Below are 26,964 nucleotides of genomic sequence, written 5' to 3'. Positions count from 1 at the left end.
AATGGAATTGAAGCTGTCCAGGGATGTCAAAGACAACAAGGAAGTCTCGTAAAAGGAAGAAATGTGGGGAAAATGTGGGCCCATTGATCAATGGCACAGGGGACCTGATTACACCGGACATGGAAAAGGCTGAGGTACTGAATGTCTTCTTTGTGTCAATCTTTACTAGCAAGACTGTCCCAGAGATGAGGGGGAAAGCCTGGAACAAGGTAGATGTACCCTTGGTGAATGAGGGTCAGGTCAGGGAATACTTACGCAAACTGGACATACATGTCCATGGACCATGATGGGGTACACCCATGAGTGCTGAGGGAGCTGCCTGATGGAACAGAGATGCCAGTCTTGATAATCTTTGATCAATCGTGTCACTGGAAGAAGTGCCTGAAGACTGGGGGGAAAACAAATGTAACTCCTATCTTCAAGAAGTGCAAGAAGGAGGAACGAGGGAATAGCAGGCCAGTCAGTTTCACCTTGATCTCTGGGAAGGTGATGGAGCAACTTAAAGTGGGAACAATTTCCGGACACGTAGCAGTCACAAGAAAGTGACAAGAATAGTCAGGATGGATTCAGGGGGAAGTCCTGCTTGACCAACCTGATAAACATCTATGAAAGTGCAAAGTCCTGCAGCTCAGGAGGAACAACCCTTAGGGAACAACGTGAAAAGCATCTTGGCAGAAAAGGCCCTTGGGGTCCTGGTGGACACCATGTTGAATACAATTCAGCAATATGATGTTGCCTTAAAGAAGGCTGATACTATCCAGGATGCATTAGAGAAAGTATTGGCAGAAGTTCAAGGGAGGTGACCCCTTTTATTCAGCACTGATAAGGCCATACCTGGAGTATTGTGTCCAGTTCTGCACCTTCTGGCACAAAAGAGATATGGAGCTACTGGAGACTGGCCAATGAAAGGGCACAAAGATGATGGACTGGAACACATCTCCTATGAAGAAAGGCCGAGAGAGATAGTACTATTTAGCCTGGAGAAGAGAAAGCTCAGTTGTGATCCTATTAATGTATATAAATGCCTGAAGGGAGGGTGTAAAGCCAAGATGTTCTCAGTGGTGCCCAATGACAGGACCAGAGGCAACGGGCAAAAGAAACATAGGAGGTTCCTGCTGAACATCAGGAAACACTTTTTCAATGTGAGGGTGACTGAGCACTGGCACGGGTTGTCCAGAGGTGTTGTGGAGTCTCCCACCTCAGAGATATTCAAAAGCTGTTTGGATACAGTCCTGGGCAACTGGCCCCGCTTGAGCAGGGGGATTGCACTGGATGATCTCTAGAGGTTCCTTGCAATCTCAGCCATTCTGTCATTCTGTGATAATGCCAGTAGTTTCACACAGTGGTTAATTGTGATTACTGGGAGATGTAGGAATATATTGTTGTCATCAGCATTCAGCTCATACATGTGGGACTTGTCTCCTAAAGCATCTTTCCTAATACATAGTGGCATCATTTTTGTTATCTGCTCCATATAGCTAGCACATATCTGCCTGTTTTCACTTTATCATGAGTACTGTGCTCATGTGTAGGCCACCAGTGAAGCTCATGAGCTTGGCACGAGAAGTTTTCTGTTTCTGTTTGCTGTTTCTTTACTTGGACATCTGATGAAGAAATCTTTTTTTGAAGGGTATAAAGGATGCCCCTCTAACATCTCTTGTTGCTTTTTGTCTCCCTCAGTTTGCCTAGTCCTTGAAATTATTTCTCAGCCCTGAAATCTATGGTCTGGCATCCTCTATGACACAATGGCAATAGTGTCCCTTGCCATAAACAGTACAGTCCCATGTTGATTCATGATGAAGCTTGTTCGCAAAGTTGTATTTTGCTAGAGTTTTAAGGACTGTAATGAAATTTTCCAGATTCACTCTTCTCTAGGAACTGTGAGAAAAAATGTTTATCTAAATGACAGGTGGCAGAATTATATAATGCTGATTCTTAATTCATAAGGTTAAAGGACAGCGTGTTATCCTCAACCTATTACCCTGTCAAATATAGGAGAAAGCTGAATTGCTACTCAACTGATTTGGTTTTCAGAACCTGTTGCTTATCTAGGGTGCTGGAATCTGGTTTTCTACTTGATCCAGTCCTCAGTAATTTTAAAAATAAGTTGTCCTGGAGCTGTAACCAGTAATCAGGAACAAGAGGGCTTTGTATCATACTTGCGCTCTTTCACAAACTGTCTCTGATTCAGGGCTCCTACTAAATTTCCATAGTGAAATCATGACATTTTTTATTGTTTAAAGAAAACGGTAATTCATAAACCTGTTCTCAACAGTATGACTTATTCATCTCTCAGCAAATCAGCCACCTGAAGTAAAACATTCCCTGGAGAAGCTTAGGAAGGGGAAAAAAAAAAAAAAAAAAGGAAATAAGAAAGCCTAAGTATTCCTCAGGCCCCAGTCTCTGACGTGTTAGAAGTACACTTCCATTGGAGTATGCATACGTTACATGGCTGCACATGGTGGAACATCATCCACAGCAAAATTATTTATATTTGTAATGGGAAGTTGTAGTCTAGAAATGTGAGGAGAGTGTTAGTTGAAGAGATATTAAAGCTAATCATATCCTGTTCTTCAATAGATCAATAGAACAGATGGTAACTTTGTACATTTTGCATGCTGTGAGTGCCTGCAGCCAAGTGGATGTTGCTAACATCCACCTCATGCTGGAAATCTATTTCTATCTCCCCCTGCTATTTTATCTTCTCTGAAAACTGTCATCTCAGTGTCCGGAATCCACACCTTAGAAAACCTGGAGAGTTACTCATTGCAGAATATTAATCTCTTTTATACCTCTGGCACAGTCACATATAACTTTACCAACATCATCAGGCCTAAAGTAAACCACATTGTCCCAGGCACAAAAACACTCCTGTCATATTTGGACAGTGTAAAGAAAAGAATTCTTACAAAACATTTTCAGAACATAACCAATCTATGATTAAGGTTCCCAATTCACTAATAGTGAACTCAGAAATTAGTGAATTGTGATCACTAGTAATTACAGTTACTAAGTCACTAGCAATGAGCTGACAAATGGTTTTGGTACCTTGTTGGTGATCAAATTAAGAATGTTGAAAGAGACTGAATTTCCACATGGAAGAAATGAACAATCTCTAAAAATCAGAAAAGTATTCTTAAAGGTGAGATCTCACATCTTTTTCATTCCATCTGTCTGACTTTTAATGAAGGATAGATCAGTTATCCTTGAAAATAATCAAGTATTTTCTTTATTGAAATTTCATGAAGATGATCTATAATGCTCTTCTGAGGTCTACATAGTTCATGAATGTATTTCAATTTATTTAACTTTTAGAACATTTCTGTGCACTGGGAATTTTGCAAAGGGTATAGTGGGACCTATTCTTTGCTGAGATTGGTCTGAAAACGAACTAGAAGATTTGAAGAGTTGTGAATTTTGATGACGTTTCCTGCAATTCATTTTAAAACAAATAACCACTTATCAGTGCAGTTGAAAATTACACATTTCATAGAAAGTTGACTATTGTCACTAGACACTAATAAATATATTTTTGGCATTGATGGAGGTACTAACATCCTACATCCATTTACCACTAATTTCTGAACATTTCAAAGGCAGAGCTGAATAAATTTTCTTTGATATTAATTTTTTGTGTCCAGGTGTTAAACCTCAAATCAATTGGCAAAACCCCACTCTGACCCTTGTCAGCTCTTCCTAAGGTGAAATTTAATGCAAAACCAGAAGTGGATGAAGGACAGTATTTTAAATCCATGCTCATCTTAAACTGTATTTTATCAGGAGTCCACTTTCTTTTTTGAACTGAAATGATTGGAACTACATTGTGTTGACAGTCTGCATTAATCATTGTTTGCTCAAATGCATTCTTTTGGTATCTTTTTTCCTAATATATTAATTTCTGTGTGTAGATAATAATTCTCACATAGAAACTAGAAGTAATTTGAAGTCTATTCCCTTTAAAATATGTTAATTTATCACAATTGAAGCTAACTGTTAAACAATGAGAGAAAAAGAGGAAAATAGCTCCAGTTTTATTTTTACCTTTTTTTTTCCTTCAAATGTGTTAGCCAAGTGTTGTGGATTAAAAAAAAAAAATGTCTTACATAATTACAATTGCTGTTGATGTCTATTGAGTTTTCTTTAAAGGACTTCCGAAGTAACAAGTACACAGGCCTCAGGACATCTAAAGATTTATTTGTATTAACTGTCTTAGTTACGGTAGAATCACAGAACGGTTTGGGTTGGAAAATACCTTAAAGATCATCTAGTTCTAATTGTCTCTGCCATGGGCAGGGACACCTTCCACTAGATCAGGTTACTCAAAGCCTCATCCAACCTGGCCTTGAACACTTCCAAGGAGGAGGCATCCACAGCTTCTTTGGGTAACCTAACTCTGAGAAGTTTCAATTAGATATTGCTATTCTCCATTGCACTGTGATAAAACTGTCAAAGTGCAAAATTGCTCTTTAAAATGTTAGGAAAAAATGGAAATTTGAAAATCCATTAACTTTTGGGGCTTTTTTGTAGTAATTTCTGTGTTTTTAAAAAGTAATTTAGATAACTAATTGTGTTCTTTTTTTTATTTATGTATTTACATAATAATCTTTATATGCTTCAAGAAAAAAAAGATTTCTCCTCATGAGAAATTTACAATCACCATTTTTCCTGTCAGGTCTTTCCCTTCCCCCACCCCACCATTTCTTTTTTATGTAATGAAACAGTAATTTTCATATACTTACTACTTTTGAAAAGATTATATTTCTCAGCATGGTAGAAACGTGGATTTTCTCTGCCCTTTTTTGGGAGACCTTCCATTTGTGAAATATCTTGTCTAAAGTCTCTACCAAAAAGTTAATCTGCATTGAAAAACCCTTCTTCAGAACCAGCACACGTTGCAATATTTATGTTTTTATGTCATGCTTCCCATGTTGTTGTCATAGCATTTTTTTCATTCCAGCACATTTTAGTCAAGTATTTTTTGAATCAGTTGCCTTCTTACATTCAGATAAATAGATGTGAGGACTGGAAGCAAAAGATGTAAAAGTCAAGAACTTTGTCTACAATATTATTTAGAGCTTATTCTTGTCTAGAAAGAAAATAACAATGGTAGGAAATTATTCAATGTCATCTCACTACTGCAAGCAGCCAGATCTTCACTGATGCGTCATACTGTGATATATTTGCTATTTCGTAGAATTAGTAAATGTCACTTTTAAAGGTAGACTTTTCAGTTAACTCATTATGGTATGAAATGTCTATATTCGTAATGTTTAGTTATGGCTGTAGTTTCCAATCGTTTAAAGGCTGCTTTTTAGTAAAGGAAATCTTTCTGATACTCTTTATAACAGAAAGATAATATTTTCTTATTATGCACGGATTTTATAGATTTATTAAATTGCTGTATAAATCAAAGTAGTAGTATTACACTATTTTGTATATATAAGTATATATATGTATCAGGTACAGGAAAAAATATGTTGATCAAACTTTGCAATAATCAATTAGCTTCATAAAACTGTTGTGAAAAATAAAATGAAGAAATAGTGATGAACCTGTTCAATTGTATTATGGTAATATGCCCATTTAGTGATGTGTGATATGTATAGTGGCTCAGATGCTTGTATTTCTGCCAGTAAAATTGGGAATTCTTATGTGCAGTGTACTTTTAAAAGAATTTGCAATTCTGTAGCTTGTTTTGAAATAAGTTGTCTTCGTAAATCCTCATTTTGTAGATGCACATGAAACTGAACTAGACTCTACTTAAAATATAGTAGAAATCCACCAAAATAATCTGTCTGATTTTCTCACGTACTTACTGAGGGAAAAATTGCAAGTGTTTTCAATATTAGCAAAAAAGTAAAGTATCCATACAACATAGCCCTATAGTGTTATCACATTTCTCTATTACAGCGCTTCTTACTTCTTATTATCACAATGTTTTTTATTTTATTTTGTCTGAGGAAGAGTGACATGGTGACAAGAGTAAATGAACTAGCTTGCTAAATTTCTCTGAGTCAGTGTTAAGGAGGGGATTTAGGGATCCCTAAAAATCAGTAGCTGGAAGGAAGGAAAGCTATGGTCATGGTTGACTGAGGCTCTCTTAGACAACAGTAGGTGTTCTACAAGGTAGAGGAGAAACAACTAAGACTAGGAAAGATTTTCAGAGAGGTGGAAAAGTGAGTAGACCTCATAATGATTGTGAATACAAACCAGGAGAGAAATGGAGTTCACCATGGCAGATGTTACTGAAGTCTTGCAAAGAGGAAACGAAGGAGGACGAGGAGGTCTATGTGGGAGAGAGGGGTGTTTTTAGCCAGATGAGGCAGAGCAGAGGTGAGAGTTGCATGTGGTGGAAACTTCGGAGTTGTAAAGGTTAAGAAGACAGAAAATACAGGATTTCTATGTGAGTTATTGAAAACTTACTCTTTAAAAACCACACATACTGAAAAATCTCCCATAAATATTTTTTCATCCTACTGCAGCATAAGTGATGTAGATATCTAGTTCTAAGGGATCCAGTCACACAGAATCATAGAACCATAGGGTTGGAAGGGACCTCTGGAGTCCAACCCCCCTGCCAGAGCAGAGTCACCTAGAGCAGGTTGCACAAGAACACATCCAGGCAGGTTTTGAATGTCTCCAGAGATGGAGACTCCACCACCTCTCCGGGCAGCCTGTTCCAGTGCTCTGCCACCCTCAAAGTAAAGAAGTTCCTCCTCATGTTTAGGTGGAACTTCCTATGCTTAAGTTTGTGCCCATTACTTCTTGTCCTGTCACTGGGCACCACTGAAAAGAGCCTGGCCCCATCCTCATGACACCCACCCTTGAAGTATTTAGAAGTGTTGATAAGGTCCCCCTTCAGACGTCTTTTTTCCAGACTGAAGAGACCCAAATCCCTCAGCCTTTTTTCATAATCATAGAATCATAGAATCATAGGGTTGGAAGGGACCTCTGGAGATCATCTAGTCCAACCCCCCTGCCAGAGCAGGGTCACCTAGAGCAGGTTACACAGGAACACGTCCAGGTGGGTTTTGAATGTCTCCAGAGTTGGAGACTCCACCACCTCCCTGGGCAGCCTGTTCCAGTGCTCTGCCACCCTCAGGGTAAAGAAGTTCCTCCTCATGTTTAGGTGGAACTTCCTATGTTCAAGTTTGTGCCCTTGCCTCTTGTCCTGTCCCCGGGCACCACTGAAAAGAGCCTGGCCCCATCCTCCTGACACCCACCCTTTAAGTATTATAGAAGTGTTGATAAGGTCACCCCTCAGACGTCTTTTCTCCAGACTGAAGAGACCCAAATTCCTCAGCCTTTCCTCATAAGAGAGGTGTTCCAGTCCCCTAATCATCTTTGTAGCTCTCTGCTGCACCCTTTCCAGCAGTTCCCTCTCCCTCTTGAACCGGGGAGCCCAGAACTGGACACAGTACTCCAGGTGCGGCCTCACCAAGGCAGAGTAGAGGGGGAGGATGACCTCCCTTGACCTGCTGGCCACACTCTTCTTGATGCACCCCAGGATGCCATTGGCCTTCTTAGCCACAAGGGCACATTGCTGACTCATGGTCATCCTGTTGTCCACCAGGACTCCCAGGTCTCTTTCCACAGAGCTGCTTTCCAGCAGGTCAGCCCCCAACCTGTACTGGTGCATGGGGTTGTTCCTCCCCAGGTGCAGCACCCTACACTTGCCCTTGCTGAACTTCATAAGGTTTCTCTCTGCCCAGATCTCCAACCTGTCCAGGTCTCTCTGTATGGTGGCACAGCCTTCTGGTGTGTCAGCCACCCCCCCAGCTTGGTGTCATCAGCAAACTTGCTGAGGGTGCACTCTATCCCCTCATCCAGGTCATTGATGAATATATTGAACAGGACTGGACCCAGTACTGAGCCCTGGGGAACACCACTCGTCACTGGTCTCCAACTAGACTCTGCACCCCTAATCACAACCCTCTGAGCTCTATCTTTCAACCAGTTTTCTATCCACCCCACTGTCCATTCATCTAACCCACTCTTCCTAAGCTTCCCTATGAGGATGCTGTGGGAGACCATGTCAAACGCCTTGCTTAAGTCAAGGTAGACCACATTTACTGCCCTCCCCTCATCTATCTATCCAGTCATGCCATCATAGAAGGCTATCAGATTAGTCAGACATGATTTCCCCTTGGTGAATCCATGCTGAGTACTTCTGATAGCTTTCCTTTCCTCCACGTGCCTTGAGATGACACCCAGAACGAGCTGCTTCATCATCTTTCCAGGGATGGAGGTGAGGCTGACTGGCCTGTAGTTCCCCGGCTCTTCCTTTTTGCCTTTCTTGAAGACTGGAGTGACATTGGCTTTCCTCCAGTCCCCAGGCACCTCGCCTGTTCTCCAGGACTTTTCAAAGATGATGGAGAGCGGCCCAGCAATGACTTCTGCCAGCTCCCTCAGCACTCTCGGGTGCATCCCATCAGGGCCCATGGACTTGTGAATATCTAGATGATCTAATTGGTCCCTCACTCGCTCCTCCTCAACCCAAGGGAAGTCGTCTTCTTTCCCTGTTACTTTATTCAATGCCTGGGACTCCTGAGGGCTGGGCCGAGCAGAAAAGACCGAAGCAAAGAAGGCATTCAGTAACTCTGCCTTCTCCACATCCTCCGTCACCATGACTCCTGCCTCATTCAGCAGTGGGCCTACAACTTCTCTGGTCTTCCTTTTGCTTCCAATATACTTGTAGAAGCTCTTTTTGTTGTGCTTGATGTCCCTAGCCAGGTCTAATTCCAAGGCGGCCTTGGCTTTCCTTGTTTCATCCCTGCACGCTCTGGTGGCATTCTTGTAATCCTCCCAAGGGGTCAGTCCCTTCTTCCACTTATTATAAACTTCCTTCTTCCACTTGAGCTTTTTCTGAAGCTCCCTGCTCAACCATGCAGGTCTCCTGCGTCCCACGGCCGATTTCTTTCTCTTAGAGATGCACCGATCCTGAGCTTGGAGGAAGTGGTCTTTGAATATCAACCAGCTTTCTTGAGCCCCTTTGCCTTCCAGAGCCCTAGCCCACGGGATCTCTCCAAGCAGTTTCTTGAAGAGGTCAAAGTTAGCCCTCCTGAAATCCAAGGTTGTAATTTTACTTTTTGATGTTTTGTGCGTCGTACCCATGATCCTGAACTCTATCATTTCATGATCGCTACAACCTGGGGTGCCCCCAGCCTTAATGTCCTCCACCAATCCCTCTGTGTTTGTCAGTACCAGGTCTAGAAGTGCTCCTCTCCTTGTTGGCTCCTGTACCACCTGTGTCCAAAAGTTGTCATCAATGCACTGGAGGAGCCTCCTGGACTGTGCATGCCTGGCTGTGTGGTCTTCCCAGCAGATATCGGGGTGATTGAAGTCCCCCATGAGAACCAAGGCCTGTGATTGCGAGGCTACCTTCAGTTGTCTGTAGAAAGCCTCATCAGTTTCCCCATCCTGATCAGGTGGCCTGTAATAAACACCCACAATAGTGTCCCTCATGTTTGCCTGCCCCTTAATCCTCACCCATAAGCTCTCAACCCGCTCTTCATCCGCCCCTAGTGAGAGCTCAATGCATTCCAAATGCTCTCTCACATAGAGTGCAATTCCACCACCACGCCTTGCTGGTCTGTCTTTCCTGAAAAGGACATAGCCATCCATGACAGCATTCCAGTCATGCGAGTTGTCCCACCACGTCTCAGTAATTGCAATGAGATCATGGCCCCGCAACCGCACACAGACCTCCAGCTCTTCCTGCTTATTCCCCATGCTGCGTGCATTGGTGTATAAGCATTTCAGAGAGGGAGTTGTGTGTGTAGTTTTGACCCTTGAGATGTGGTGTGCCTTCTGGCTTTCAGAAATACTGGCACACTGGCCCACGAGCGCTGAGCAACTACACCCTGGCACCTCACCAGCAAGCCCAGTACCATCCCCACCCCCCTTCAAATCTAGTTTAAAGCCCTCTCAATGAGCCCCGATAACTCTTGTCCTAGAACCCTTTTTCCCCTGGAGGTCAAGGTATTCCTGCCTGTTACCAGCAGGCCAGGCGTTTTGTAGATCAGGCCATGATCAAAGAACCCAAAGTCCTGCCGGCAGCACCAAGCTCGAAGCCAGGCATTGATCTGCTGGCTCCTTCTATTTAGCCCCTCATCATTCCCCGCAACTGGGGGAATAGACGAGAACACAACTTGTGCTCCTGATCCCTTGACCAGGCGTCCCAGGGTCTTGAAATCTTTCTTCATTGCCCTTGGACTTCTTGTTACCTTGTCGCTGCCTACCTGAAAGAGCAAAAGTGGATAGTAGTCTGAGGGCCATACCAGGGAAGGAAGCATCCTCTTCACGTCCTTGATCCGGGCCCCAGGGAGGCAGCAGACCTCCCTATGTACCGGGTCCGGCCTGCATATTGGGCCTTCTGTTCCCTTCAGTAATGAGTCACCTATGACAAGGACCCGTCTTTTCTTCTTTACCGCAGAGGTTTTGATGCAGGGGGAGGTCTGACTAGACCTTGCTGACGGCTCCAGGGTAGGAGAAATAGGAGAAATATTGTGCTCGTCATCATCCAGGTTCCTCTGTAGAGCACTGTACCTGTTAAATAATGGCACCTGGGAAGATGGGTTAGTCATCGGGCAGTCTCGAGTGCAGCGCCTGTTGCGCCGTGCAGGAACTTCCTGCCATTGCCCCCTGTCCTCCATGTTACCGCCTTCAGTTGAGGTGAGAGAGGATATGGAGCTCTCTGTTGCAGGGGTTCTATCTGCCTGCTGGGTTTCTCTCATGGGATGCAGGATTCTACTCCAGGAATCTATCTCCCTCTCGCATTCCCTGATGCTCCTCAACCTACTTACCTCCTCCCTGAGCTCCATGACTAATTGGAGAAGATCCTCTACCTGAGCACATCTCCTACAGTTATGCCCATCATTGCCATCCGACACTGGCGTAAGAGCAGGGCATACCCTACAGCCCGATGTCTGCGTGGTAGCATGTTCCCACAAGAGCTCCGTCTGAGAGGCGGCATCAGACCTGGTGGTTGTGGAGCTCATGGACGCCACCGTCATCTTGCGAGTAGTTACCATCACTACCTAGCCGGGTTAGCAGTCTTTCAGCTCTATCCTGCACGAACTGCTGTGCAGACCGCTGTGACTGGACTGGTGTGTCACACCCTGCTTGGCCGCCCCCTTCTCCAGCCCAGGAAGTACACTCTCGTTGTGGTGCACCTGGGTGATACCTCGGGTCACACCCAGGGAACGCCCACTTGCAGCTTGTTTGCTCCCAAAAGGTTTCTTTTATGAGGGGGGAGAGTGGTCCCACCCTCTGCTCATTAACACCTGCTGCCGGGGGTGGTGGCTCCGCCCTCGGCTCCTCAGCTGTCCCTGCCCCCCAGAAGGGCCGGGTACCGGCTCGGGCAAGAGAGGTGTTCCTGTCCCCTAATCATCTTGGTAGCCCTTTGCTGCACCCTCTCCAGCAGTTCCCTGTCCCTCTTGAACTGGGGAGCCGAGAACTGGACACAGTACTCCAGGTGCGGCCTCACGAGGGCAGAGTAGAGAGGGAGGATGACCTCCCTCCACCTGCTGGCCACAGTCTTCTTGATGCACCCCAGGATGCCATTGGCCTTTTTGGCCTCAAGGGCACATTGCTGGCTCATGGTCATCCTGTTGTCCACCAGGACTCCCAGGTCTCTTTCCACCGAGCTGCTCTCCAGCAGGTCAGCCCCCAACCTGTACTGGTGCATGGGGTTATTCCTCCCCAGGTGCGGCACCCTACACTTGCCTTTATTGAATTTCATAAGGTTCCTCTCTGCCCAGATCTCCAACCTGTCCAGGTCTCTCTGTATGGTAGCACAGCCTTCCCGTGTGTCAGCTACCCACCCCCAGCTTGGTGTCATCAGCAAACTTGCTGAGGGTGCACTCTATCCCCTCATCCAGGTCATTGATGAATACATTGAAGAGGACTGGACCCAGTACTGAGCCCTGGGGAACACACTCATCACTGACCTCCAACTAGACTCTGTGCCCCTAATCACTACCCTCTGAGCTCTGTCTTTCAACCAGTTATCTATCCTCCTTACTGTCCATTCATCTAGCCCACTCTTCCTAAGCTTTCCTATGAGGATGCTGTGGGATACCGTGTCGAACGCCTTGCTTAAGTCAAGGTAGACCACATTTACTGCCCTCCCCTCATCTATCTATCCAGTCATGCCATCATAGAAGGCTATCAGATTAGTCAGACATGATTTCCCCTTGGTGAATCCATGTTGAGTACTCTGATAGCTTTCTTTTCCTCCACGTGCCTTGAGATGACTCCCAGAGTGAGCTGTTCCATCATCTTTCCAGGGATGGAGGTGAGGCTAACTGGCCTGTAGTTCTATGGCTCCTCCTTCTTGCCTTTTTTGAAGGCTGGAGTGACATTGGCTTTCCTCCAGTCCTCAGGCATCTCACCTGTTCTCCAGGACCTTTCAAAGATGATGGAGAGTGGCCCAACAATGACTTCCGCCAGCTCCCTCAGCACTCTTGGGTGCATCCCATCGGGGCCCACGGACTTGTGAATATCTAATTGATCTAATTGATCCCTCACTGGACCTCCTCAACCCAAGGGAACTCTTCTTCTTTCCCCATTACTTCCCCCAATGCCTAGGACTCCTGAGTGCTGGGCTGAGCAGTAAAGACTAAAGCAAAGAAGGCATTCAGTAACTCCTCCTTCTCTGCATCCTCCATCACCATGGCTCCTGTCTCATTCAACAGTGGGCCCACAACTTCTCTGGTCTTCCTTTTTCTTCCAATATACTTGTAGAAACCCGTCCTGTTGAGCTTGACATCCCTAGCCAGGTTTAATTCCAAGGCGGCCTTGGCTTTCCTTGTTTCTTCCCTGCACGCTCTGGCAGCATTCTTGTAATCCTCCCAAGGGGTCAGTCCCTTCTTCCACTCATTGTAAACTTCATTCTTCCACTTGAGCTTTTTCAGAAGCTCCCTGCTCAAGCATGCAGGTCTCCTGTGTCCCTTGGCTGTTTCTTTCTCTTAGGGATGCACCGATCCTGAGCTTGGAGGAAGTGGCCTTTGAATATCAACCAGCTCTCTTGAGCCCCTTTGCCTACCAGAGCCCTAGCCCATGGGATCTCTCCAAGGAGTTTCTTGAAGAGGTCAAAGTTAGCCCTTGTGAAATCCAAGGTTGTAATTTTACTTCTTGTTGTTTTGTGCGTCGTACCCATGATCCTGAACTCAATCATTTCATGATCACTACAACCTAGGGTGCCCTCAACTTTAATGTCCTCCACCAGTCCCTCTGTGTTTGTCAGTACCAGGTCCAGAAGTGCTCCTCTCCTTGTTGGCTCCTGTACCACCTGTGTCCAAAAGTTGTCATCAATGCACTGGAGGAGCCTCCTGGACTGTGCATGCCTGGCTGTGTGGTCTTCCCAGCAGATATCGGGGTGATTGAAGTCCCCCATGAGAACCAAGGCCTGCAATTGCGAGGCTACCTTCAGCTGTCTGTAGAAAGCCTCATCAGCTTCCCCATCCTGATCAGGTGGCCTGTAATAAACACCCGCAACAGTGTCCCTCATATTTGCCTGCCCCTTAATCCTTACCCATAAGCTCTTGACCCTCTCTCCATTCCATCTGCCCCTAGTGAGAGCTCAATGCATTCCAGTTGCTCTCTCACATAGAGTGCAACTCCACCACCACACCTCCCTTGTCTGTCTTTCCTGAAAAGGACATAGCCATCCATGACAGCATTCCAGTCATGTGAGCTGTCCCACCACATCTCAGTAATTGCAATGAGATCGTGGCCCTGCAACTGCACACACATCTCCAGCTCTTGCCTATTCCCCATGCTGCGTGCATTGGTGTATAAGCATTTCAGAGAGGGAGTTGTGTGTGTAGTTTTGACCCTTGAGATGTGGTGTGCCTTCTGGCTTTCAGAAATACTGGCACACTGGCCCACGAGAAACATCTCGTACATAGTGAAAGATATCCTTTGGCTAAAACCAATAGCTGTATGATTCTCTATTTTTTTAAATCAAATTAGCTTTGGAAAATGGATTTAGCCCACAAGAATAAAATATTTTCAAATTCTAACCAGTGAGGTTTTGTTAAACTAGAAAGAAATACTTGCAGAAATGCTAGGCTCTTACTCATCCTCTCAACACTTATTTATACAAGTATAAGTGTATTTATAATTATTTCTTACAACTATAATATCAGTGACACATGCCTGATGTAAGAGAACTAATTTTTTATAAAATTATTTTAATAAAAATAAAGAGGAACTGAACCCAGCAATTCACAAAAATCAATTTTAAACTTAATTTCATTTTTAAAAAACAAGATACTTGAAAAATCGTTAAATGAAACCTGCAGGCGATGCAGACTGGATATGTCAATTTCTCCTTCTAACACTACTTTAAACAGCAACCTTTTGGATGTTTGTTTTTCAAAGAAAAAAGGATTCTTCTTGGACTGGGTTTTCCAGTGGGTTCAACATCCAGCAGCCTCAGTAAATGTTCAGATTCATAGGTGCAAATTGTTCTCAGTGGGAGCTCCTAGATGTTTATCTTGTTAGAGAATTTTAGCTTTTGTAGAAGAGCTGAACACATGGAGACCTGGCTGTCTGAGTTCTTCCTCCATCTTTTTTCCTTTACAAGATTTTTCCTCCAGCAAGACAAGTATGCATAAACAAGATCAGCAAGCACCAGTGAGGTATTATTTGAAGAAACTATTTTTGGTCTTCAGGGGGTCTTAACCTAGGTTCATACCTCCACTTCGTTTACTGATTTAGATGCGGCCTTAGAGCAGTGTTTCTTTACCCACCCTGCATTTTGATTCAGTAGTTTTTCTCACCTGCTGACACATTTGAGTCTTTCCCAGCTACAAGGCATACACTAACTGTAGGTTATTACTCATTCAAACTATCCAGAGGGCTCAGTAACAGACTAGGTTGTGGCCTATTCAAGCAATAAGGTAGCAGAGAACCAGGTGTCTAATTGGGAATGAAAACTGCCAGGTAGTACACTATATAGGTCAAATATCCAGTTCAAGATGTGCTACTTCCAGAGTTATCAATAAGCGTTCTCTCTGGCGTTGTGGAACTTGCACTAGGGAACGTACTTCTGTTGTAATCCTAGTCACAAAAATATAAGAACATAAGAAAGACCTATGCCTCTCTGTGACAATTTTGATAAATTTGTTCGTACCACTGCTCAGTTCAGTGTGTTCTGAAAATAATTGTCTTAGGCACTTATCTGTCTCTCTGTGGTCTGCAATGATCCTGGACAACAGAGAGATGTGTCCTATAGGACTGAGTAGTTAGCTGAGAAATGTCCATTGATATCTGCTCTGTAGAACACTTGTATATACATTAATGACCAGCAGAAAAACTTGGTCCCTTTTTCTTATGCCTGGTAAATTATACGTGCGCTGATTCTTATGGAAATTCTATTCAGGCATATTTGAAAGTATTTCCATTTCCATATTTTACCAAAATTTCTGTCTTCTGACCTTCTTTTGCATGGATTCTAAACACAGATTTTATGTTGTTTTTTTTTTGTCTTAGAGTATATGCTGTACATCCCTCTAGGCACAGTTAGAACAGAGAAAAATCTTAAAAAAGAAGGCAACTAAAAAGGAGCTTACAACACGAGGCCTTTCTGTCAAATCTCATTTAGATTCTTCTTGCATTAACTAGGTTGTAGCTAATAAACTTACGATCCCTGTGGCTGCTGCACAGACTTAAAAAAATGATGGCTGTGAACTGAGTTCTTTTTTCACATTTGCAAGCATAATTTTGGGTAAACTTTCCCCAAATCAGTAGAATTGCACTGGTAGAAATAAGGAGACTGTTATCCTGCAGCGATATGGGGGGCCTATATTGCACCATTGTGGAATGAACTTGGATTTAATTAGCTTACTGTAAGGCATTTATAATTTAAAGTCTTTATATTCTATAACCTTCCTTGTCACTTCCTATTGCCTGAGCCGTTCCAGTCCAGCAACGTCTTGTTTTGGGCTCTGTGATACAGGAAGCAGGTTGATGAACAGTTGACTGAGTTTCAGGGGAGACCTTGTAGACAGTGGAACTGAAGACCTTGTCCTGTGAGGAAGGACTGTGGGACTGGGGCTGGTTCAGCTGGGAGATGGGGCAGCTTTGGGGGCACAAAACAGCTTTCCCCACACCGATGGGAGAGGATGGGAGGGGATGGAGGAGACACATCTGGGCTCTTCACAGCGGTGCATGGTGAGAGGGCGAGAGGCAGCAGCACAGGCTGAAAGAGGAAAGGCTCAGGCTGGATATAAGGAGAAGTCTTTTCCCTGAGGACAGCCCAGCGGTGTGGCCAGGGCCCAGGGGGGTTGGGCTGTCTCCGTCCTTGAGTGTTTCACATCCCAGCTGGGTGAAGTCCTGATCAGACCGGTCTGAGCCCACAGCTGAGCCTGCTCTGGGCAGGGCCTTGGACCATGGCCTCCCTGGGTCCCCATGAGCCTGAACTGTCCTGCGATTTCTATGACACCTCCAAACTGAACTAAACACTCTTTGAGGAAAACAAGCAAACAAACAAAACCCAGGAGGACCTTGTGTAGTGCTAGCTTCTTTTCTACCAACTTAAATTCTGATTATTTTATGTGGTGCTTGCGTATTTTTTACAAGAATGCATGGTGTACTGTTTTGTGTAGGATAGGCTATTAGTGAGAACGAAGTATCTCTAGTTACATTTTTACGAATGAAATATGTTATGGATACAGAACCATGCAAAATGAAGTTATGATACAAGGAAGACCATTTGCGTTTGCATACTGTGTGTTGGAAATACATTACTCAGAATATGCAATTTTAGTTACAATTGAATATATTTGATTAACTTGAAAAATGCTGCATATTCTCACAACTTATGTACCTAATCAGAAGCAGCCAAAACCCTTTCTATTTGTAAATATCTGTTTCTTAAAATTACTACTCATCATAGCTCAGAGCAATAACTTACTGCTTTATGAATCTATATGCTAGTAACTATTATTAATCTTTCAACTTCAGCCAAAATTTTAAGGTATGTCCAAGCTAAAAACACCTGCTGATGATGGTGCTGTACATGGCAGATGTTTCTATATCCTAATAATTTAATTGATTGAGTAAAATTGCAGCAGATCTATTGAAGGTGTTATATCAAAAGGACTTAATGAGGTATATAAAAGTGTCCTGCAGTCTCATTTCTGTCATCTATGAAAAACTAACCAGCATTCTGTTGCCAGTGTTTTTATCTGGTCAGGACAACTATTGGGATCTTGCCATGTGGTTTTGCTGTTTGATTCAGGGTAGGCAATGGAAACATTTGGTCTTGAATATTTTATTTTCTTGGGATGGCCAGCTTCCAAATGGCTAGGAGAAAGCTGACAAAATATTTGTGTTGAACGTTTAGCTTTGTTTTAAAACTCAACTTGCCTATTCAACAGGTATTGAAAAATACCATGAGTGTATTTTTACTTATTTCCATCATGCTTCCTAATCTTCTTTATTGTTGTCTGGTTTTGTATACCTGGTACTTTCTGCCAGTAATGTCTTATTTTTTTCCCTTAGCCTTTGCTGTTTGCTTTTTTACTTATGTTTGGCATCAAAATTATTTATTTTCTTCCAGCTGATTTTGAACAGGTTTTTACCTAGTTCTTCTGAAGGCTTCGTGTTCACCACTTTCTCTCCTGGGGAAAATTGGTAGCTTATTTCATTCCTAGCTGGTGTTTAGGATGTGAACAGTTCAGTTTACAGATTCCTGCTAAGTAACAGGAATCTCTTCAGACATGTTTCTGTTTTGAGTTAAAATAAGCCTTCCCTGCACAATAGAGCTAAAATGGTAAGACTTATAGAACTATGAGTTTTGGCCTAGTCCCATCACCTTAGTGCATCTTCCTGTTAAACCTCTTATTAACTTTCATGGGACCACTGTTAGGGAGACATTAAAGACATTTGAAAGCCCATCCACAATGCCTACAATTCACTTCACTAGTGAATATACCCAGTATCTGGCTATTTTTCCCAGTATTTACTTATTTATTTTTAATATATAATAAGCAATTATCCTCTTACTATTATTCATAATAAAAATTTCTCTCATAGCTGCTCATTGGATTCTGGGGTTTATTATGATGATGCACATGCACTTTCATTTATTCCAGTTCCTTCATCACCTACTCATGTTAATCTGCAATCTGAAGGAGTCTCACTGAAGTGGTTTAATTTTATTTTTTTATGAATATTGATTAATAGCTCTTGATACGATTTTATTTTAAGACTACTTCAGTGCAAATAGGTTTTTAATCTACACAGAAATTATCAAAATTCAACCGTGTTACTAATCTGGCTTTCTTGGCTCATAAGAACAAAGAAAAAATGTGGCTGTAACTAAATTCGCACGCAGTCTGAACAGTTTACAAAAATTAAGTAATGTAAAGAAGGATTGTTTTTGAAAGTTGTTTGTTTGGTTGGTTTGGTTTGTTTGTTTTAAATGTAAAGTTTGCCCAATAGTCATGAAGATTTGTCATCTGGTCTGTGGGACATGACTATTGCTGTATGGGAGTAGGTCCATATGAGTATGTTAAGGTCAGTCATGGAAAAGAAGAGAACAGTAATAAATGAACACAAATTGTGACCTGATTATTAACTGTGCAATTCACAAATACAAAATTAATGCTCTTTCTTGCTTTGTATTCAGCTTTTCAAGTATTAATTTCCATAGAGAAATGTGAGAAATATTTCTGTTCTTTCAGAGATGCTTCAACAATTAATTTACTTGCAACCTTTTTCATGTTCCACTTAGTTAAGAGAATCTGCTGTTTGCGATCTGGTGATACTGTAGCCAAAAGCCTTTATTTTTGGAAAGAAAGTATATCTCGCTATTTCTATCATAATAATTGCCACAATTAAGGAAACTGCAGGTTTGATCATTGTAGGAATGATGTAAGGGATACAGGCCAGGCGAAATTTATTGTCAAGATCCTAAACCTTAGGGAAGCAAACATTCAGTTATTTAAGGAACTAGTGGATGAGACTCCCTGGAAAACTGTCCTCAAATATAAAGAAGGGAGCTGACAGACACTTAACAGCATTTTTCTTAGAGCACAAGAACTCTTGATTTCCATTTGCGAGAAATCAGGCAATGAATGCAGGAGATCCAGCTAAGGACCTCCTGGTCAAACTGAAACACAAGAGGGAAATGCATAAGCAGTGGAACCACAAACATGCATCCTGGGAAGAATACAGGGATACTACTTGGGAGTGTAGGGATGGGATCAGGAAAGCTAAGGCACAGCCAGAGCTAAATTTGGCAAGGGTTGTGAATAATAATAATTATAATAGCTTCTACAGGTACATTAGTCTGAAAAGGAAGACAAAACAGATTGTACTCCCTCTAATAAATGACATGGGGATCTGATGACAACTGACCTGAAAAAGGCTGAGGTACTTAACAATTTCTTTGCCTCATTTTTCACCGGCAATTGCTCTTTCTACATCTGTCAAGTCTCCAAATCTCAAGGCAGTGACTGGGGGAATGAAGTCCCACTCATTGTAGGCGATCAGGTTTGAGACCACCTGAACATACAGAATTGTATATGAGCTGATGAGATGCATCTCAGAGTCTTGAGGGACCTGGCAGATGTAATAGCTAAGCTGCTCTCCGTCATATTTGAAAAGTCATGGCAGTTAGGCAAAGTCCCCAGTGACTGGAAGGTCCCTTTAAAAGTCCTTTCCAACCCAAAGCGTTCTAAGTTTCATTCTTCAATTCTATAATAGTTATTTAAAATGTTGATTCCATATATGTGTGCGGACAGAAACTTAAGTACATGCCAGTGAAAAGTATTTTATTCTTTGCTTCTGTTGAAGATTTTTTTCATCCTTTTCTGTGCTCTCAGTATAATTAACAAGTGAGAATCTGCCCACGCTACACCAGCAGAGAACAGAATAACACAGCTTTAAAAGAATTTCAACACCTGACTTTTCTACTAATAAAGGAGTCCAAATGATAGAATTTTGCAATCTATTCTCAAACCTCAGCCAATTAATTTACATAATTTAAATTAACAAGCCTTAAAAAAGCATATTCTTCCACAGCTCTTGGTAGGTGTCAGTCTCGTAACATAATATAAAAACAGTCTCGGGTCATTAATTTCAAGAAGTGATAAATCATACTCAGGAACTATGTCACTAACAACCAGCACTTACTAAACTTGAAAAAAAAAACGACTTTTTTTTTTTTTTTTTCCACACAAGGGGTGAATTTCTAGACATAAATTTCTTCAAATATCTATGAAATGCTCTGGTAATGATGAGTTGCCTGAGTTCCAGAGGGAATGTGTGGCATTACAATCTCTACATTTTCTTTAGTGGGGGAAAAAAAAACTAAAAAACATGATTTAAAGAAAAAAAAAAGTGTTTGTTCTCACACACAACCTGCAGGATTTTTACCAAATGAGAAGCTGAGCATACAGTTGGGGAATAGAACGAAAAATATAGGAGTATATAATAGTGAAATACATATACAGAAGCTAATTGATAGAGACCACATTTATCAATCACTATACATCATGCCAGCTATTGTTTTGTTTCTGTCTTAAAAAGCTTTACTCTGTTCTGTGAAGGGCAAATAATATTTTAAGAGAAGTGGAAGGATAGATGGGATTAATGTATTCCAGGCAATGTCCCACCAATTGTTTCAGGTCTCATACGCCTACTTAGAATTTTTTTCCATCTCCAGGTTAGTTCAGCCATATTAGACATCATGATGTCTGCTGTTTCTGCACTGAAAGTATTGTACTAATTTCTGGTCTTCCCTTTTTTCTTGTAGTAAGTGGGAGTGGCATGACCCAAACCCTTTATACACCTTTTTGAAGGGGTATAAACTGACAGTTTGGGATTGCCCATAAAAAATTGTAGAGAATATTACACAGACAATCACTAGTGAGGGAGAAATTGCACCCTAAGCTGCTGCAGCAGGTCTCTTAGAAGCAAAAGTAGTGGCCGCAGCCTGGCGCACAGGAAGCACACATTAAACATATGGACTCCAATCTGCCAAAGAAGAAGCAGGTTGCAGAGAAGTCAGTAAACCTTGCCAAGAGCTGTCTTCTGTTGCCTGCCCTTGTCACACTGGCTCTACCCAGGTCTCCTTTAATCATCAGAATGAGGATGGCATTGAGCTTCCCATCAGGACATGGGGTTCTCCTGGGGCTTTGAGTGCTTCTTGCTAGTGAATTTTCTGGCAGGAGATGAAGGCTGTAAGAGGATGGAAAGGAAATCAGCATGCTATGGCAGTGGATGGGAGAAAAGCTAATCCTGAGACTGGTATGAAATGTTAAGGGTAAAATGGACTGTATAATCTAATAAATTTGATTCTACTGAATGGGGCAGAAAGTCAACACTCACCATCCCCACGCCTTAGCTTCATATTATCATTACTAAAATATGATATTTACAGTGCCACATACCAAAAATTTCTCACTAACCTAGTCTGGCAGGCAGAGTTAACCTATAATTTTTTTATAGTCCTGCCTTTATCATACAAATATGCTACCACAGCAATGTTGAGCAGCAGTATAGTGGTGGCTTTTATAATGATTCCTGATTTTTGTGACATTTTAAACTGTGTTTCTTTATTTTTACCTTCATGTTTTACACAACGGTCCCACCTTCTAATGCTTTAGTAAAGATGCAGTATTAACTACAGTATAGTTTTTTAGCAAAATCTATGGACACTTTATTCTGGCCTGCTACAGGCCTTCTCTTTCCCCCTGCGCCACCCCCCAACTTCGTGGTGAATCTGATGGCAGTTGTTATGACTGGTTTTCTCTTGAAAAAAATGCTCCATTAGGAAATGATGCCTAGATTTTGCATTCTCCTCCTACAGAGTACAATGAGCTAGCTAGGTATATAATTAACATAATTACACACAGTATTTGGTGAAAAATTAAAAATATTTGTACTTTCTCTTTTATCACTTGTTGCAAAAACACAAACATTCTCTATTATATATGTGGTTTTTTTCCTCATTTGGAAAACCTTCATTGAAATTGACAACAGTAATTTTTCTCCATTATTTGTTTTGTCATGAACATTGTGTGACACAGTAGTAGTTTAATTTAGATTTTTTATGTCCAGCTTATGTTAATGGAAGACACATAGTAATCCTTTCAGTTAAACCTATTTAATCTATTCCATATGCTTGAGGGGGTTGAGAAAAAAAAAAATAAAAAGAAAAAATCTATTTTCATTAGAGTGGATGAGGAAAAGAATAAAACATTTAGAAAGGGAAAAGAAAACATGTGCAGGAATGATAAAGTTTATTATCCAAAAGGATTGATTGAAGCTTTTGTGTAGGTGTCATGGTTTCTGCTGGGATAGAGTTGACTTTCTTACTAGCAGCTGGTGTAGTGCTATGTTTTGGATTTGAGATGAAAATAGTGTGGTAAAACATTGGTGGTTTTGGTTGTTGCTAAGCAGTCAAGGCCTTTTCTTCTCCTCACACTGCCCTGCCACCAAGTAGGCTCGAAGAGCGCAAGAAGCTGGGACAGCTGATGCCAACTGACCAAAAGACTATTCTATACCACATCACATCATACTTAGTATATAAAGCCAGAGGATGAAGAATGAAGGGAGGATGTTCAGAGTTATGGCATTTGCCTTCCAAAGTAACCATTATGCATGATGGAGCCCTGCTCTCCTGTAGATGGCTGAACACCTGCCTGCTGATGGGAAGCAGTGAATGAATTCCTTGTTTTGCTTTACTTGCATGTGTGGCTTTTGCTTTAGCTATTAAACTATCTTTAGTTTAACTATCTCTAGTTAAACTATCTTTATCTCAACCCACAAGTTTTTTCTCACTTTTACTCTTCTGATTCTCTCCCCCATCTGAGCTGGGGAGAGTGAGCAAGAGGCTTCATGGTTCTAGTTGCTGGCTGGGTTTAAATCACAACAACAGGGAAGTAAAAGAGAGTGTATTTAATGAAGAATCATCCATCAGAACTTTTAATGCAAAACTAAGTTTTCAGGAAACAGACATTCTGTATACTGCATCTGAATTTCCAAAATAGAACTTTTTTGGAAGTTATAATAGCGCATCTCTGATAAGATCCAAATTCCATCTCTGATAAGATCCAAGTTCCAAGTTATTTACTTTAGTCATCTCTTACAACAAAGTTCATGATCAGTTACATAGCAAACAGTCCTAAATGATACTGAATGTGATCTCTTGCTTTCTTACCATTTCTGCTCTCTAATGTAGCCATTCAAAATAAGAGCAGACATGCTTCTATGTGGAAGAGAAAACCTGTCAGGTAAAGGACAAACACATTTGAAGGTCTCCACACTTAAGATTATCAGTAAAACCTGCCTTATGTTGCTGAATGTCCCAGTTTTAGTAGCCTTTGGTGAAGGTATTTGAAAGTGCAACAATGCAAAAGCAGTGGTTTTCTTTGTACTGTGGCACATGGACTAATTCTGACTCTCAGAGGGAATAGAAAGCAGTGAGCAGAAAAGGCTTCTTTCCAGACACCTGTCATCAGGGGAATCTACAGCATGATCTGTTTGGTGTCTGCTATGGAGGGGAAGGTCTGGGCTATGGTGCTACAAAAAGCAGTCTTTCTATTGAGACTTAAAATAGTCCTTTCACTTTGTGCTGCTTCTGCAGCCTGATCATATAAACAACCACTGAGGGTGCAGTAGCTTAGTCACCTCTGCATAATCACAAATCCTTCAAGGCAGAAAGGACAGAAATAAATATTCCTGGCTCGTCTTTTCAAAAGTGCTGGAGAGTTACTAGTCTTACTAGTAAACAGAAAAAAGAAATGATGAAACAAGGATGGCTGTGAAATCAGAACCTGATCAGAATGGAAAATATAAGTAGAAAATTAGATAGCCAAAATGAAATAATTCACTCAGTTGTCTATTCCATATTGAAATTGAAAACACCATGGTCACAGTCATGGATATGTCTGTTATTGATTTCTCAGAGAGCCTAGAGGAATGGAGACAATGGTAAGCAATCAGAGAATCTGCTCTTTTCAGAACTGATCCTCAGCTTGCTAAGCCTCCTAATACAAGGTGGTCTTAAAAACAATTCCAATGGCAAGTGAAGATTCTCTCTGCCTAAGTGCAAGATTTCTGTAGAGCTTGATTGTGTCTTCAGTACAGATCAACATCTCAGACTTTGGTAAATGTCTGACTCTGCACCGATGAATCTTACTTCTTGAAACTGCACTAAGCACCCAATAGTAAGCAGAAGGATAAAAGTTAAAGTATTCTAGGCCTGGGCACTCGATGAAGCTATATCAATATGGTTAAAAGACAGCCTTGTGTCTTCATGCTGTGAATGGATACAAAATTGATCCAGCTCAAGATCTGGACCAACCCCTGAATATGACTATCTGAAATTATAAATTACTTTGCTACTAGCAGTACAATGCAGAGCTTTCAAGATTTGTGTGCGTCAAAATACCAGTTCTGTCAGTGAAGCTTTCTTGAATATGTCTCTGCATCTCAATCATATTGCTTCCATTTTCGCAATCTGTACCCATCCTTTTACACCTGCTTTTCAGTCACAACACTGAAGTGGAGCTTCATTTCAGGTATATTCAGCCTGTGTAAGAGTATATACATTACAATGAACCTTTTCCTTCCACATGACACAGGCATTCACAGCCAAATATTTTTTCTATTTTTTCTCTCTGTATAATTTTTTAATGACAAAAAAACAAACAAGAAAAGGTCTTTTTCTGTGGTGGAGAATGGGACAAATCAGGTACAGCTTAGGCTGGTAAAAATCAATTTTTACCTCCCTGAATTGCTCCCCAGTGAGAATATCTTTGTAGCTTTTCCTTAGTGTTACTGGTGGCATCAATACAGTGAATAATGTCCTGCTCAGTGGCAGCTCATGCTGAAACTACCATTTTAAAGGGAAAGAAATTAAGGGAAAGTCCTGGCTTATACATCTGTCCCTCTAATTAATAATCTTAAAATTACTGTAGATGATCACCCCTTTTGGTCTGTGTGTTTATACATGTATGTGACTGTATAGTAAGGTGTCTACACTTTTCTTTTTTTTTTCCATAAAATAATGTTACCTTTAGTAACCCAGTTATATTTCCTTTTGTCTCCGAATTTTTAATGGCTTATCGCCATATTTCATATTTAGGTTTTCATTTTATTGACCTTGAACGACTACCTTAGTTAACCTCTGAGCAGTCCACACTGAGATGAAACGTAGGGCAACGCTTTTCTGGTGCCTTTTTATCCCTCAGTTTATATTTTGTAGTGAGTAGAACAAGGGAAAGAAGAGACCATGGAAAAGCGACAGCAGGAGATGAGAAGAAAAAATGGAGAGTAGATGAAAAAGTTTAAAGGGTGATAACAGAAAACAAGCCCTTTGTGTGAAAGGAACTACATAGAACAAACAGAGGAAAGTAAAAGGGACAGGAAGTAAAGTTAGGACAAAAACCACACATAAATTATTCTTCTTCTACACGTACCTCCTTATACGTCTATTGCTACAATTGTTTCCATCTATGGAAGACTTTCTTAGAATCACTGTAAATATAATAATTACTGCCATGCTTCAAATATATTTCTGCTGTTTTGGGGTATAAATGAAATTTCATTCTTTGAAGTTCATTAGGAACAGGACATATCAGATTATGATTACTCCATTGACTATGCTGATACCTATCTGAAAATTTGATATGCTATTTTTATGATGGTATGTTTGGAAATATAATGAGAAATTATTTCTATTTCTCTTTTTCTGTGGGTCATGTTGTGTCTCAGTTTGAGACTATATGTAGTTATCTCCTATCTTTACATTTAAAAATAAACTTCAGACATCTTCAAATATACCAATGAAATAATTGAATTAATTTGTCTCAAGATTGATTTGTACAGGAAAAAATACTGTGTGTGGTGAGGTAGTTCTCCATATACTCTTTCTTGCACGTGTAAGAAAGGCAAGGAAATCTTTTGTATATGCAATTGTCTGATTGGTCAGTCATTACAGAAAGCAACCCACAATCATTCATTTTCCATTTTCCATTTATTTTGACCATGATTTTCCATAGCTACTTTATCACTCTAATTGAATCACAGGAGCCTAGTATAATTTGCCTTGAACGCTTTAGGCTCTTGGTAGCTCTTGAGAACTAGTCACATTGCACTTCTGTCACAAAAACTTTGAAATATCTGAAGGACAGGTAAGGGGAAGTTTACCACGTGTTTCTGATCTTTTGGAAGCTTGGATTTGGATTTGATTTTCAGAAATGTGCAAAGGGTTAGAGAAAAGACTATTGCTTTTTCTACATCTCCGACTTTCTGTAGAAAGAATAATCAAATTATATGAGCATTACCTCAAAATATTCCACATCTTTTTGGTAGTTCTAAAGATAAGCACTGATTCATGGTAAAGTGTCTTGGCAGAAATAGATAACAAATAAACAAATTCACCCCATAGTTTTTCATCTACAGAGTTCTTCACTGTTCCACATAAAATAGATATCGATGTTGTCCTGGTGATAGGTTTCTTTCTATTCAAGGAGCAAGAAAGACATTGCCAACCACTATTTCTTACTGTTTGTTTAGAAAATGGAAATGATTAAACAATTCTGTCTTTTCCTTAATTGGACAGTGTCGTGGTTTAGCCTCAGATGGCAACAAAGAACCACGTGCCGCTCGCTCGGGCCTTCCCGATACAGGAAGAATCGGAAGGAAAGGCAAGACTCTTGGGTTGAGACAAAGGCAGTTTAACAGAACAGCAAAGGGAACAGGCAAACAACAACAACAACACGGATAGAGGAATATACGAACACGATTACGGAACCGCCGCTCCCCACCGCTCGCCGGCCGGACCCGGGACGCCCCAGCCCGCTCCAAGTGGCGACTTCCTGCCCCCTCCCCCGGCAGCTCAGGGTGGGCATGGCTCACATGGCATGGAATACCAGGGAAAATTAACCCTATCCCCGCCAGAACCAGGACAGACAGATAGTCCAATATTATTATATT

This window comes from Larus michahellis, chromosome Z (genome assembly GCF_964199755.1).
Source record: "Larus michahellis chromosome Z, bLarMic1.1, whole genome shotgun sequence".
NCBI lineage: Eukaryota > Metazoa > Chordata > Aves > Charadriiformes > Laridae > Larus > Larus michahellis.
The sequence above is the reverse complement of the archived record's forward strand: the minus strand, read 5'-3'. Positions refer to the sequence as shown.